Genomic DNA, 12,299 nt, shown 5'->3' on the forward strand with positions numbered 1-12,299 from the left:
TCAGAAAGCTTTTTGGAATAAACTAGCAAGAATTATAAACCTGCGTGGATAAGAAAATAATAATAAAAAAAATCACATGGATGTTGTTTCCGCACATACATGTATAATGTCGAGGCACCGCGTTTGACATTTATTCGTTTATACCGCGTTTGACATTTATTTGTTTTATTATTGATAAAAAAATATTTTGAACATTGAAAATATCCTTTAATAGTTAATCAACATTAATATAAATAACAGACTGTCAAATTCCTTAGAATTGGCGTCCTCTCGTAGTCGCTAAGGCACTAGGAATCCGTTCGTTGCTTTTTAAACATATAAACCTTGTGTTTCTGCTATTAACATATCCCTATTTTCATTCATAATCGTGGGGAAAAAATCTAAAGTTACCAATAAGTCCCATGTTCCTATATTTACTGGGAAAGCTGAACGAAATAATTTTTTTTTATAAACTAGAAATTATTTTTGTGAGGAGTCCATTTACGAGTAGCTTTTCTAAAAAGATAGTGATGATTCTGAATATTCTAAGAACGCTCTGACAATAACGAATAAGTTTTGCATCTATCCCAATAAAATAATATTTTCATCCTTTCATAGTTTTTTTCTTTTGCATAAATAAATGTCTTAAATATAACATTAAACTTAATATATTACTTAGAGTGTTTCGGCGTTTCTCAGTAACGCAGTACCGCATACACACCAGTGTAGTAATCAACAGTGTTTTTGTCACGTGACATTAGCGGCGATGTCTGTATTTTGATGGTTCATGTGTTTACTTTTCTATCAAAATCTTTATGTTAGGAATATTTTCACAAATAAAACATGAAATTGATGTAGAAATGAATAATCTTTAAAGGTATCGTAACAAATTTATTAAAATATGAATTCTAATACGATTTTAGACGGTCCAAAGCTTGCGCTCAAAATCCCGGCGCAAATTTCACCACAGAAACGGTACTTTTTATGTTGTACGTAGCGGCGAGATATTGCCCAGACACGAAAATAGCACAATATCTCGTCGCGCAGTACAATTAGTTGGACTATTACGAAACCTAACCAGAATAACATATATATACTCGGTTCCTATGATATCAAGGGTTCTATGATATCAAGGTATTTCAATTTTCTGTGACTGCTAGTAAAAGCAACACATGATAATGCTAATATTTGTAAAACTTGCATACTAGATTCATTTTCATCTGCCAATGAATTTAATTTGGTGAATAATGAATGTATTTGTGGCAAGAAAACTATTTTATAAAACCTTCATATCTGACTACCATTTTCCTTAATGGTTTTTACACAGTCAATTAAAATATGTTATAAACACATATACTGACATATAGTCTGTTCATATAGTTTTAATTTTATAGCAAGTTATTCTGTTAACTGTTGGAAGTTTTTCACAATTTAACTTGAAAGTTTTGACCCATCTATCCTTCCATACTTGCTTTTTGGGGATTACCTTGATACCGTAGTAACCTCCTCTGAAATTACCCAAAATGGCAGACATTGGAAATAGTCTAAAAAATGTCATTTTTATTGGTTCTTTTGAAATAATTTTTTGACAAACAGTTCTGGAAAAGGTTCACTTATAAGATGGAAGAAAAATCTCACTCACTTTTGATATTTATATTTTAATATTTTCCGACAAATGTTAAGTACCTTGATATCATAGAACCCGGGCTACTTTGATTTAACCTTAATTTTCATTTGGAAATACCTATGTCCCAATTAAATCTTGTGCAGTTTGTGATAAAACAATTATTTAATATCGTAATATCGTTCTATACCAATTAAAGTATCAAAATATTAATACTGTCATAAAAAAATTGCCTATTTAACAGTAAAACATCAATTTACGCCAACTACAGTCGACCATGACATTTAGGTGCTAAGCAAGGCCTTGTTTGATGTAATTCGTGGGAACTGATTAGAGAAGAGTTGTGTACAATATTTAGAATATCTTTGTTGACTTGATTGTAATATTTATAAATCAAAATAATGTTTTATTTATTTTCTTTATTTTTTAGTACTGAAATAAAATTATATTGAATACAAAAGTCAGTAAATCATCTTTTTCAATATCTTTATAAAAGTAATTTATAAAAAAAATTGGAAGCACATGGGATCTGTTTTCTTAACCGTACATGCAAACAGGGTCTTTCAAATAGAATGGTCTGGAAACACGCTATGTAAACCCTTCTCGCTACAATTAAACATGTCTCAGTATAAATCGGTATAGTTTGCTACATGTATGAGCAAATTATGTAAGTGTTCAAGAAAAGGGCGAATATTAAATACAAGAGCAAAAATGAAAAGTTTAACGACATGATGTTATTTAAAAATCTTTAAACTTTTGAAAAAAGGATAAATATTTCAGGAAATGATGTTTTTTAAAGCCATCTTTGTTAAAAAAAAACATAGATTGTTTGTTCAGAATATTTGCCGATAATCGGCGCCATTTTTGAAAATGCACCAAATTAAACATCAAATATTTGCAAATAACATCATGAAATATTATAATATTTTTACATGAATTGATAGGATTTAATAACATCTTTTCTCTGTAAAATCAATTTCTATTTTGTCATTGAACATTGCATAAATTTTTAAAAAAGCACATGAAACTGGGACCTATTTTCAAATATGAGCATTAGATTTTTACCTTGACACCGGGAAAGAAAAATTTCTAATTTTATTGCAAATCTATAAAATTTTTACTTTTAAAGTAAAAACTGATAATATAATGTAGTCAGAGTTAGTTTTTAGTAATATTTTGATTGATTTAACAAAACATTATCTTATAATTTGATTTTTGAATGGTGATGTGCTATGCCCTATCACGGTCGGTAGATAGCCCAATCACGTGACTCAACCGAGACAGCATTTTTCGTAAAATTGGTCTGTCTCCAGACCATTCTATTTGAAAGACCCTGATGCAAATTAACGCGTAAAGGTCAATCTTGTAATCACATGGTCAAACATTTTGGCACTATTGCGGCCAAATGCTGAATGTTTTTACCTGTCGGAAACTATTAGTTTCGGTAGTTTATGTTCGTAATAAGTTTTTATATGTCCATCTTTGGCTTATCAACAGATTATACATAGTTTTATCAAGGTATGCTTCGCTTTACTTCATGGCATGTTCGTAAATGAATACGAGCATGTCAGATTCCTGGCACAATTATTGGTGGACTTTCCCTACGAGTTTATCTTCAGTGTTCACGTCATGTCATAGTACATTTATAAACGGGTATGCTGAAGACCTTATGCTATACCAAAGCTGACTGTATTTAGGGACAGGGCGGACAGTATTTGGGGACAGGGCAGATGGTGCCTTGATACAAGACCCACTGTTTATTAATGTCAAATTCAATATTTCTTTCTCATAATTTTATTTCGATAAATGACTCAAATTTCTAAAAAATGTAACATCTGGTTGAACCTAAAAAGTGGATCATTTTGCTTACTAGTATATTAGCCGCATCACGACAAAACCAACATAATGGGTTTGAGACCAGCATGGATCCAGACCAGCCTTCACATCTGCGCAGTCTGATCAGGATCCATGCTGTTCGCTTACCAACCCTATTACAAGTAGAGTAACTGAAAGCAAAGAGCATGGATCCTGATCAGACTGTGCGGATGCGCAGGCTGGTCTGGATCCATGCTGGTCGCAAACGCACTATGTTGGTTTTGTCGTGACGCAGCTCATATACTTTTTCTTCCTTTTTATTCACCTGTCATTTAACAGGCATTAGTTTCTTATTGTTACAGAGTCTTTTGTTAATTGTGTTTGCTAATCATAATTCAGCTTTAGTTATGCTATGTTTTAAGTTCTGTACATCTTGTATATCATTATTATGTGATTATATGCCCGTAAAGGCCCATTGGAAAATAAAACAAGGGATATGACTAAAATACGCAATGCTCAGAGATTTTTTGGCGCTACGGACACAACGGAAATATTTTTTAAAACAGGCAAAACGTATGCTTATTCGTGAAAATAATTAATGTGAAAGTTATAAAAACAGATTAAATGAGTAAAAAAAGTAAGTTTGTTTTAAAATGTATCACAAATATTTGCAATATGTTATTTTGAAGGATTCTGTGATGATTGTTCTTTTTCATTACATTTACTATTTAGTGGTTCTATACCTAAATTCCAGGAAAATATGCAATCTTGTGTTTAATCAAGAAGTTTAATCATAAATACGTAAACAATACATAAAAACTAAGAATTGATTATATTTAACAATATATTCATAACTACATTGTATTCTTTGATATTATTATTACAGACATATTTTTGCATATCTTAAATAACAGAACAGTTTGTCCTCAAAATCATTTGAACATTATGCAATTTGCACCAATATTTATATTGACATATTCTCGGCGCAAAAGAGATATTTTTCTTTACCCTTGTCTTGAATTTATTTTAAGTATACCGATCATTACATTTTTACTTGTTATCCAATTCATTTTGCTTCCACCAGATCTTCAATCTTCGTCACAACATTTCAGAATTTCAGACATTGCATAAAATTATTTACTGTGTGAATTTATGCATTAGGTTCTACTTTTTCACTAAAATATGCAACCTAATTATTAATCAACGAGAACATACCAAGAACATGAATACAAAAATGTATTAGTGCTTTGGATATTCAACTGTAATAGTGAACAATTGTCAAACCTGATTTTGGACATTACATGTGACTGTTCACATCATTTGGTGGTGTCTTTGATGTGCAGCATGCAATTATCATGATTTGTAAAACAATTTTATATAATTACACTTTAGGACACAGGAAAAATGCATGTATGGGTTTATACTAACTCAACTGTAACTTTTAAAATATAGAATAATGTAGTTTTACAGAACACTGGTTAGATACCTGCTGTAAGTGTTATATAACTGAAATACTAAGTTTGTAACCTTATAACTTGATTCATTCCAACTAGTGAACTAACCATTTTATGCCATCAGGGATCATTCTAGGGGGCGATTTCCGCGATTTCTCGCAAAAAAATCACCAAAATCTCAGAGTAATTTGTGAAATGAGAGAAAATCTCGCACGGAAATTTGAGCCGGAAAATGTCTAAACACAATCTAAGGAATGCTAAAATTACACAAAAATATGATGAAAAATTCACAAATTCCCATCAAGAATTTAATTTCAAATTGTTTATTAATGAAATCGGTGTAAAAAACTCCAAAAAGTAGTCCAACACTTTGAATTATTTAGCCTAAAATAATTGCCGATCGGAGACCGCAAATTCACCGTACAGATATACGGTATGATGGCTAACCTTTATCTATCTGTAAGTCGAGAATTTACACAAAACACTTTTAATTGATTTTAATAAAAAAATTTAGACACAGACTAACATAAAAATGGACATGTCAAAAATAAATCTACCGGTAAAATTTGTCTTCTAAATGTCACATCAACCACGGTAAATTTTGCCGTAAAGAACAAATTTAAAAATTTTGTTTTACGATTCCTGATGAAATAGCCGATAATAAATGTTCTTTTATTGAACAAAAATATTTAATTTTATATAATTGCAATCAGCAACAGCTAGAATTGAGAATGTTTCAGCGGAAAACAGACAAATATTCATTTGTCACATATTTTCGCGATGTCGTGATTAAAAAAATTCTAAAAGGAAGCCGAGTGGTATTTAAAGGTGTTTTATAACACTAAAAATGATGTTTATGAATAAAAATTACTTTAGTTATTGTTTATATTTGTGGATATGGAGATATTTGTCATTATGTGTTCAGGTATATTTTTTAATGGAGGGAGCACAGGCAATCGGTGCGTGGCTTGGATAGTATACATGTACATGACCACGCCCACTTATTTTTTTATAAATATTTTTTTTTCACTAATAAAATATTTTTTTATTCAAAATGTTTTTAAAATATCTTATTTTCAATAAATCAACAAAGAAAATTTGTTTTTAAAAAATTTCATCCATATATACTATTAATATAGTAAAGGTAGAAAGGTTCGCCAGCGGACCCACCACCAGGCCTTATGTTACCTCCCAGATCTTTGTTAATTGTCAACCAATTTTCACCAAATAAAGTGCAATCTACGCAGAAATGATTTCTCTTTCGAAAAATGTACAATATTAGAACAGTTGGTACGACAAAAGATGGAATTTAAAGCAAAAATGCACTTTTTGTCTAGGTCGGCCATCGCTTGACCGAGCCGAAAGTAGACGATTTTGAACATAAATCGATCTTTTTCTTAATAACAAACTAATGTCAGTGCATGCAAACAGTTGAAACAGAAAAGGAAGCTATAATACTATCGCTTACCGGTCCAAAGTAAATCCAAAACGTCTGCAGGTACGCACTTTCAGTAGTTATTTGCACTAACTTTTTAAATTTCCCGACATTGTACATGTATACAAATTCAGATCCGGATATTCAAGGTACGCATGCTCGGTTCCCGCTGGTACCCAGCTTCGCTCAATTTTTATTATGCGAAAAGGGGTACGCATCAGGTACATCCGGGTCAGCATTTGTATACATGTAATGTCAGGGAATTAAAAAAGTTAGTGCAAATAAGTACCGAAAGTGCGTACCTACAGACGTTTTGGATTAACTTTGGACCGGTAAGCGATAGTATTATAGCTGCCCTTTCTGTTTCAACTGTTTGCATGCACTGACATTAGTTTATTATTAAGAAAAAGATCGATTTATGTTCAAAATCGTCTACTTTCGGCTCGGTCAAGCGATGGCCGACCTAGACAAAAAGTGCATTTTCGCTTTAAAATTCCATCTTTTGTCGTACCAACTGTTCTAATATTGTAGATTTTTCGAAAGAGAAATCATTTCTGCGTAGATTGCACTTTATTTGGTGAAAATTGGTTGACAATTAACAAAGATATGGGAGGGAACATAAGGCCTGGTGGTAGGTCCGCTGGCGAACCTTTCTACCTTTACTATATTAATAGTATATATGGATGAAATTTTTTAAAAACAAATTTTCTTTGTTGATTTATTGAAAATAAGATATTTTAAAAACATTTTGAATAAAAAAATATTTTATTAGTGAAAAAAAAAATATTTATAAAAAAATTAGTGGGCGTGGTCATGTACATGTATACTATCCAAGCCACGCACCGATTGCCTGTGGGAGGGAGGTGTGTGAAGAGAATCATAAAGAAAACAAAATGAAAGGTTATAAAAATATTCTTCAAATCTCAACAATCACTTTTGTACAGTACAGTGTTGTCCATTAGGAACATTGACTGCAAATAATAGTTATCCATGTATAATTCTTTTATATTTCAGAATAAAGATGTGATATTTATTTTTCACAATTAGAATTTTATTATGTTTAAAAAATCACAAAAGAAAAGGCATAGGATGTGTTAAAAAAGTGAAAACAAAAATCACTGTAATAAACAGAGCTACATCTTCTTATATCCTCATTAGATAAACAATGGTTATATGTACAGTGATTTTTAAAAAGTTAGAAATGTCCATATTTTAAACCTCGCCCATCATGAAAATTAAATCTCTCAAGAAAATCTAATTTCTCTCATCAAAATTTCTCAAATGAGAGAAAATCTCTCACTAAAAATCCTGACCAGGATGATCCCTGCTGCCATAGAAAACACTTTAAAAAAAGTTTTTGTATATAATAAAACATCTGTTGCAAAGCATGTAAAGAAGTCAGTTCAAGGTTGGTTGATCTCTGTTCAATGTACATGAGATAAGAACATTTTTTTTTACAGCAATATGTATAATTTCCAGTATGTGTGTTTCAGCACTATATATTAGGTAACATAGAATTATACCCATGTAAATTACCCCGTTAGTCTTGTATTATTTATAGTTATCATTTACTTGAATACTTATTATTAAACTGTCAGAGAAAGCTATCTATAGTATGGTCTTAAATGCATTTTATGTATAGGTTATAGTTTATAAGTACGTATTTACAAAAATAAATTGGTCAGGCACGGCATGGCTGCACGACCTATTTATTTTTGTAAATACACTTTAACCTGCTTAGTGGTTTGAATTATTTTTATAATCAGTTGATTAACTGGACTGATTCACAGTTGCCGATTTACCAAAGTAAATGTGTTACGATTCATTTGAAATACTGCTATCCTATTGGACAATTTCAAACACGAAAATTATATAAGACTAAGAAGAAAATGAAGAAATACATCACATCAACACTTGTACAGTTTAAGATGATTTAATATTTTTCGTTCTACAATGAACCTTCATCTGAATCTTATATACAAGTGTAACTGTATAAATATTACTATATAACATGTACCAGTGATTTTTTTTCCTGTATTTTACAGCGAATAAAGGCTGTTTCCCCTAGCTAAGAATAGGTATATTTTCCCCGAAAAAAGCTAATATTTTCCCCTGAAATGCCCTCTGCACTTCTTTACCAGAACAATGACTTAACAGCATCTGACTTAATATATCAGCTAGGAGACAGAAAGCTGTCCCTATAGCCTCTGCTGTGTACCATGCATGTTAATTTGAATTAAAATTGAAAATCTTATAAATTGTGTAGGTAAATTCCATTCTCAATTGTTGGAATTTGGTTTTCCCCTTTTCTGATTTATCACGCTATATTTTCCCCTTTAGAAAGCCACAGGTTGTTTTGAAAATTGGAAAACAAAATCACTGTGTACAATATATTGATTTACATTTTCTACTCGTTGAAAATGATTAAATAGATGAATACTTTTATATACTTATATACTTGTGGCATGAAAAATATATTTCACTCATAGCTACGAGTCGACCACTCAAGAAATATTTCTTTTCATACCACATGGTGAAAAATAAATCATGTATTTTTTTTATAGAAAAAAAAATTGAATATCCTCTATGTAGGAATTACTAGAATTGTATGTTAAAGGGATACATCATGTGCATGTCTCTAGATTTAATATTTTAATATTTCAAAACTTAGACAGGAAGTGTTACAATCTTAAATAAAAATGAACAGCATTTTAGAGGTCATCTATCCATGAGTCATGCAAACATTCTACTCTCTTATGGTACAATACAACTTAAATTTAGATTGTCTTTCACACAAATCTTTAAACCTTTTGTTATTTTCAATCTTGGGGGCTATTTATAATTTTATTTGACCATATAGAAATTGATGTCTATTGAAGTTAAACTTTAGTGTTGACTTTGAAGTAAAGTAAACAATTCAGGACACTTACAATGTAAACATTGGATTTAGTAAAAGTGTTAGGTATTAGTATTCGGGGGCCATGTGTTCAGAATTTTTTACCCTTTTTTGGGGTTAAAAAAGTGTATTTGGTCAGAAAAATGCCTTTTGGGTTCTTTTAAAGAAGACGGGGTCGCTATGACATTTCAACGAAGTATTTAGGGTTGGAGGTACAAAAATGCGGGAAATGGACCCTTACCTAAAATGTACCTGACATGGGGACAGTCCCAGGACTTGAATGTCTAGATGGGATATCCGGGAAAATAGATCCCAAGAGGTAGATTTCTCCTCTTTTTTTTCCCCTTTTCTAAAATTAAAAATATAATTAAAAATGGGGTTTTGCGGTTTTTTTGTAGGTTTTAAAAAAATTTTTATATTGCTTATATTGTACATGGCCCTCATAATTCATGTTGTTTTCAATGTACATGTCACAGGTAAACGTCACGTGGCCATGAAAGTTAGTCATAAAAATTTTCTTTTCATAAAATTTATTTTTGTCAATACTCATGATGTTTGGATGATGTTTAAGGGTTTTAGGTTGTAGAGGGGGTATAGTGTATGTCATGGCCACGCGACTTTTACCTGTGACTGCATTATCAGGTATTCAAAATTCTAAATCAAGTGATGAAAAAGAAAATCTCCATATATATTTTAATAACTCTTTAACAGTTCTATACTTCACAAAACAGTAACTGAAATTTGATATTGTAATGTTATGTACCGGTATTAATATCAGTTTCCTTCATTTTTGTAACCAGCAGTTTAAACTTAAATGCTCTGAAATTGAATAGCTTAGGTTTCTTATTAATCCCTTTGCCTGCTGAGCTAAGTATCACAATTTAGCAAACATCATTTAAACCAGTTCAGATGCCAAATGCCTCACTTTTATGTCTTGGATCAAAGGGGTACGGCTCATTGAATGTTCACAAAATATGTATTTGATGGTAGAAAACGTTTATCCTAAGTCAGAAATGAATTCTAAGTCCATTCCCATTACACTATATACTAATATATAGTCTATATATTAGTATATAGTGTAATGGGAATGGACTAAGAATTCATTTCTGACTTAGGATACCATCAAATACATATTTTGTGAACATTCAATGAGCCGTACCCCTTTGTCTCTGATATTTGTTTAGTATTGTCAATTATATGAAATTAAAAATTTTGCAATACAAAAATTTCCACATAAAAATAGTAGTATTTACACAATACAAACCAACATTTTAAATGTATTAAGATATAAAGTCTGTGCAATACAGCGTATTTCTTTTAACTGGAGGTAACTATGTATCGGTAATAAATCCATTAATTTATACAGAGTAACTTGCCTTGCTAGAGTTTAACTATTTTTAGCATGATAAAATGTTAATACTAAATATTCCGTAGTAAGAAAATAAGTTGATTTTTCATCTTTATTGTATTTATTTTAAAATTACAATTGTGCATATTGAATGTATATCTAATTTTCTGAAGAAGAAATGTTGAAGATTGCACTGATATTAAAATTGAATTAAGTGAATAAAGGATTTAATTAATACACTTGATGAAGTTTACGTCTATGTTTATGATGAAAGAGTGGTTGTAATTTTGTATTTGTATGATCGTATAAATACTGCAGAAAATTTATAGCAAGCATACTTACCTGGTACAGGGAACACCGTGATCAGCAAGGCGGTTTCCCCAGAAAGAGGCCCCTCCATTGCACTTCGGTTGGGCTGACGTCTGCGATAGCCCCAAATGTGGGTTACTCGGGTACGCAATTTATTTGTGTGGGGACTGCGTTCGCGCTATCCCTGAATATTGAAATAAATATACTAAGGTGAAGAAGAAAGCTTATGTTAAATAAGCATTAAAAGAATCGTGATATAGAAAAATAATGTGGTTCAATTCCTCCCATTTGCTGTTGAGTATTTTCAATTGTTTAACCTGAACTTAACTTATATAAGTGTACATATTTTGAAAATGGTTTCCAAGAAATTAATCATGATTGTTCATTCCTCAAAAGAGTTAAAGTGATGAACAAAGACAATTATCTTATAGTCTTGTGTCAATTTAGAGCTTGGCAAATAATATTTTCTAAAACTGTAACTAAAAATAGCCAATAAAGCATTTCCGTTATTATGTTATAACATTTGCACTGTAACTACAGGTATATTAAAAAAAATACAATGTAACTGTTAATGAGTCAGTAGGCTGGAGCTATATTAATATTTTATACTTCCCAATATTATATTAAATTACAGAGATATGGAAGATATTAAACAAAAGGTTTGAACATCTGTGTGAGAGAATGCTGATTCACACACACATTAATGCTGGATATATATACATTATATAATTGTACCCTGTCACTGTACAAAAATATATTTTTGTTGTTTTTGCTCAATTTATATTCTTTTTTTCTCCCTATCAAAACGAATACTAAGGTACTTCAAATATAATTGGGAAAAATTAAATAGGAATTAAGTTATAGATGGAGGGGTCACAATAATTCTTTAAAATATATGACTGTAAAAGATCAAATAAGTTTATGTAGTTTTCTTATGCAGGGATATTTATAAAACTAGATTCCAATTTGATGATCCATCAAAAAATTGTTTGAACTTGTTACTATTACAACATTTCAGGCCAATGGTATATTGGTCCATTGAAAAAAAATCTGTTGTCTTTTTCAAACCACAGAGATAATTATTTTATAAATTTGAATGAACATCAAAAGAAGTGAAATTTAATCCAGATTACAAGTTATATTTGATATAAGGTATTACATTTCTTTTATAATCCTCAGATTTTAGGCTGAAGTGATATAATACAATAGTCAATGAGTCATTAGGAAGTACTGCTGTATAGTAGACAAATTCTAGTCCTGACCTCATACAAGGCCATCTATATCAAAATGGATCTTTCCAGTTTTTTGCAGTGAAAAATTTAGCCCTGCCTTTCCTATTCAATGCTAGGTCAGTTGCTCAAAAACAGAATCACAAACAAAACTACATGAAGACTTTTTTGTGTAAACCAATGACTATGTGTTTTCCAAGTGTCACAGCT

General features: G+C 30.8%; 1 non-coding gene across 1 annotated transcript; it reads left to right on the forward strand.

Annotated features, from left to right (window-relative positions):
• The first annotated feature begins 10,885 nt into the window (after nucleotides 1-10,885).
• LOC132719297 (U1 spliceosomal RNA) lies at nucleotides 10,886-11,048 on the forward strand. Its single transcript, XR_009624199.1, has one exon. It is a non-coding gene; the product is annotated as a U1 spliceosomal RNA (small nuclear RNA).
• Nucleotides 11,049-12,299: the final 1,251 nt, after the last annotated feature.

This window comes from Ruditapes philippinarum, unplaced genomic scaffold (genome assembly GCF_026571515.1).
Source record: "Ruditapes philippinarum isolate M1 unplaced genomic scaffold, ASM2657151v2 ctg8304_1_1_1_1, whole genome shotgun sequence".
In the NCBI taxonomy this organism is placed as follows: Eukaryota; Metazoa; Mollusca; class Bivalvia; order Venerida; family Veneridae; genus Ruditapes; species Ruditapes philippinarum.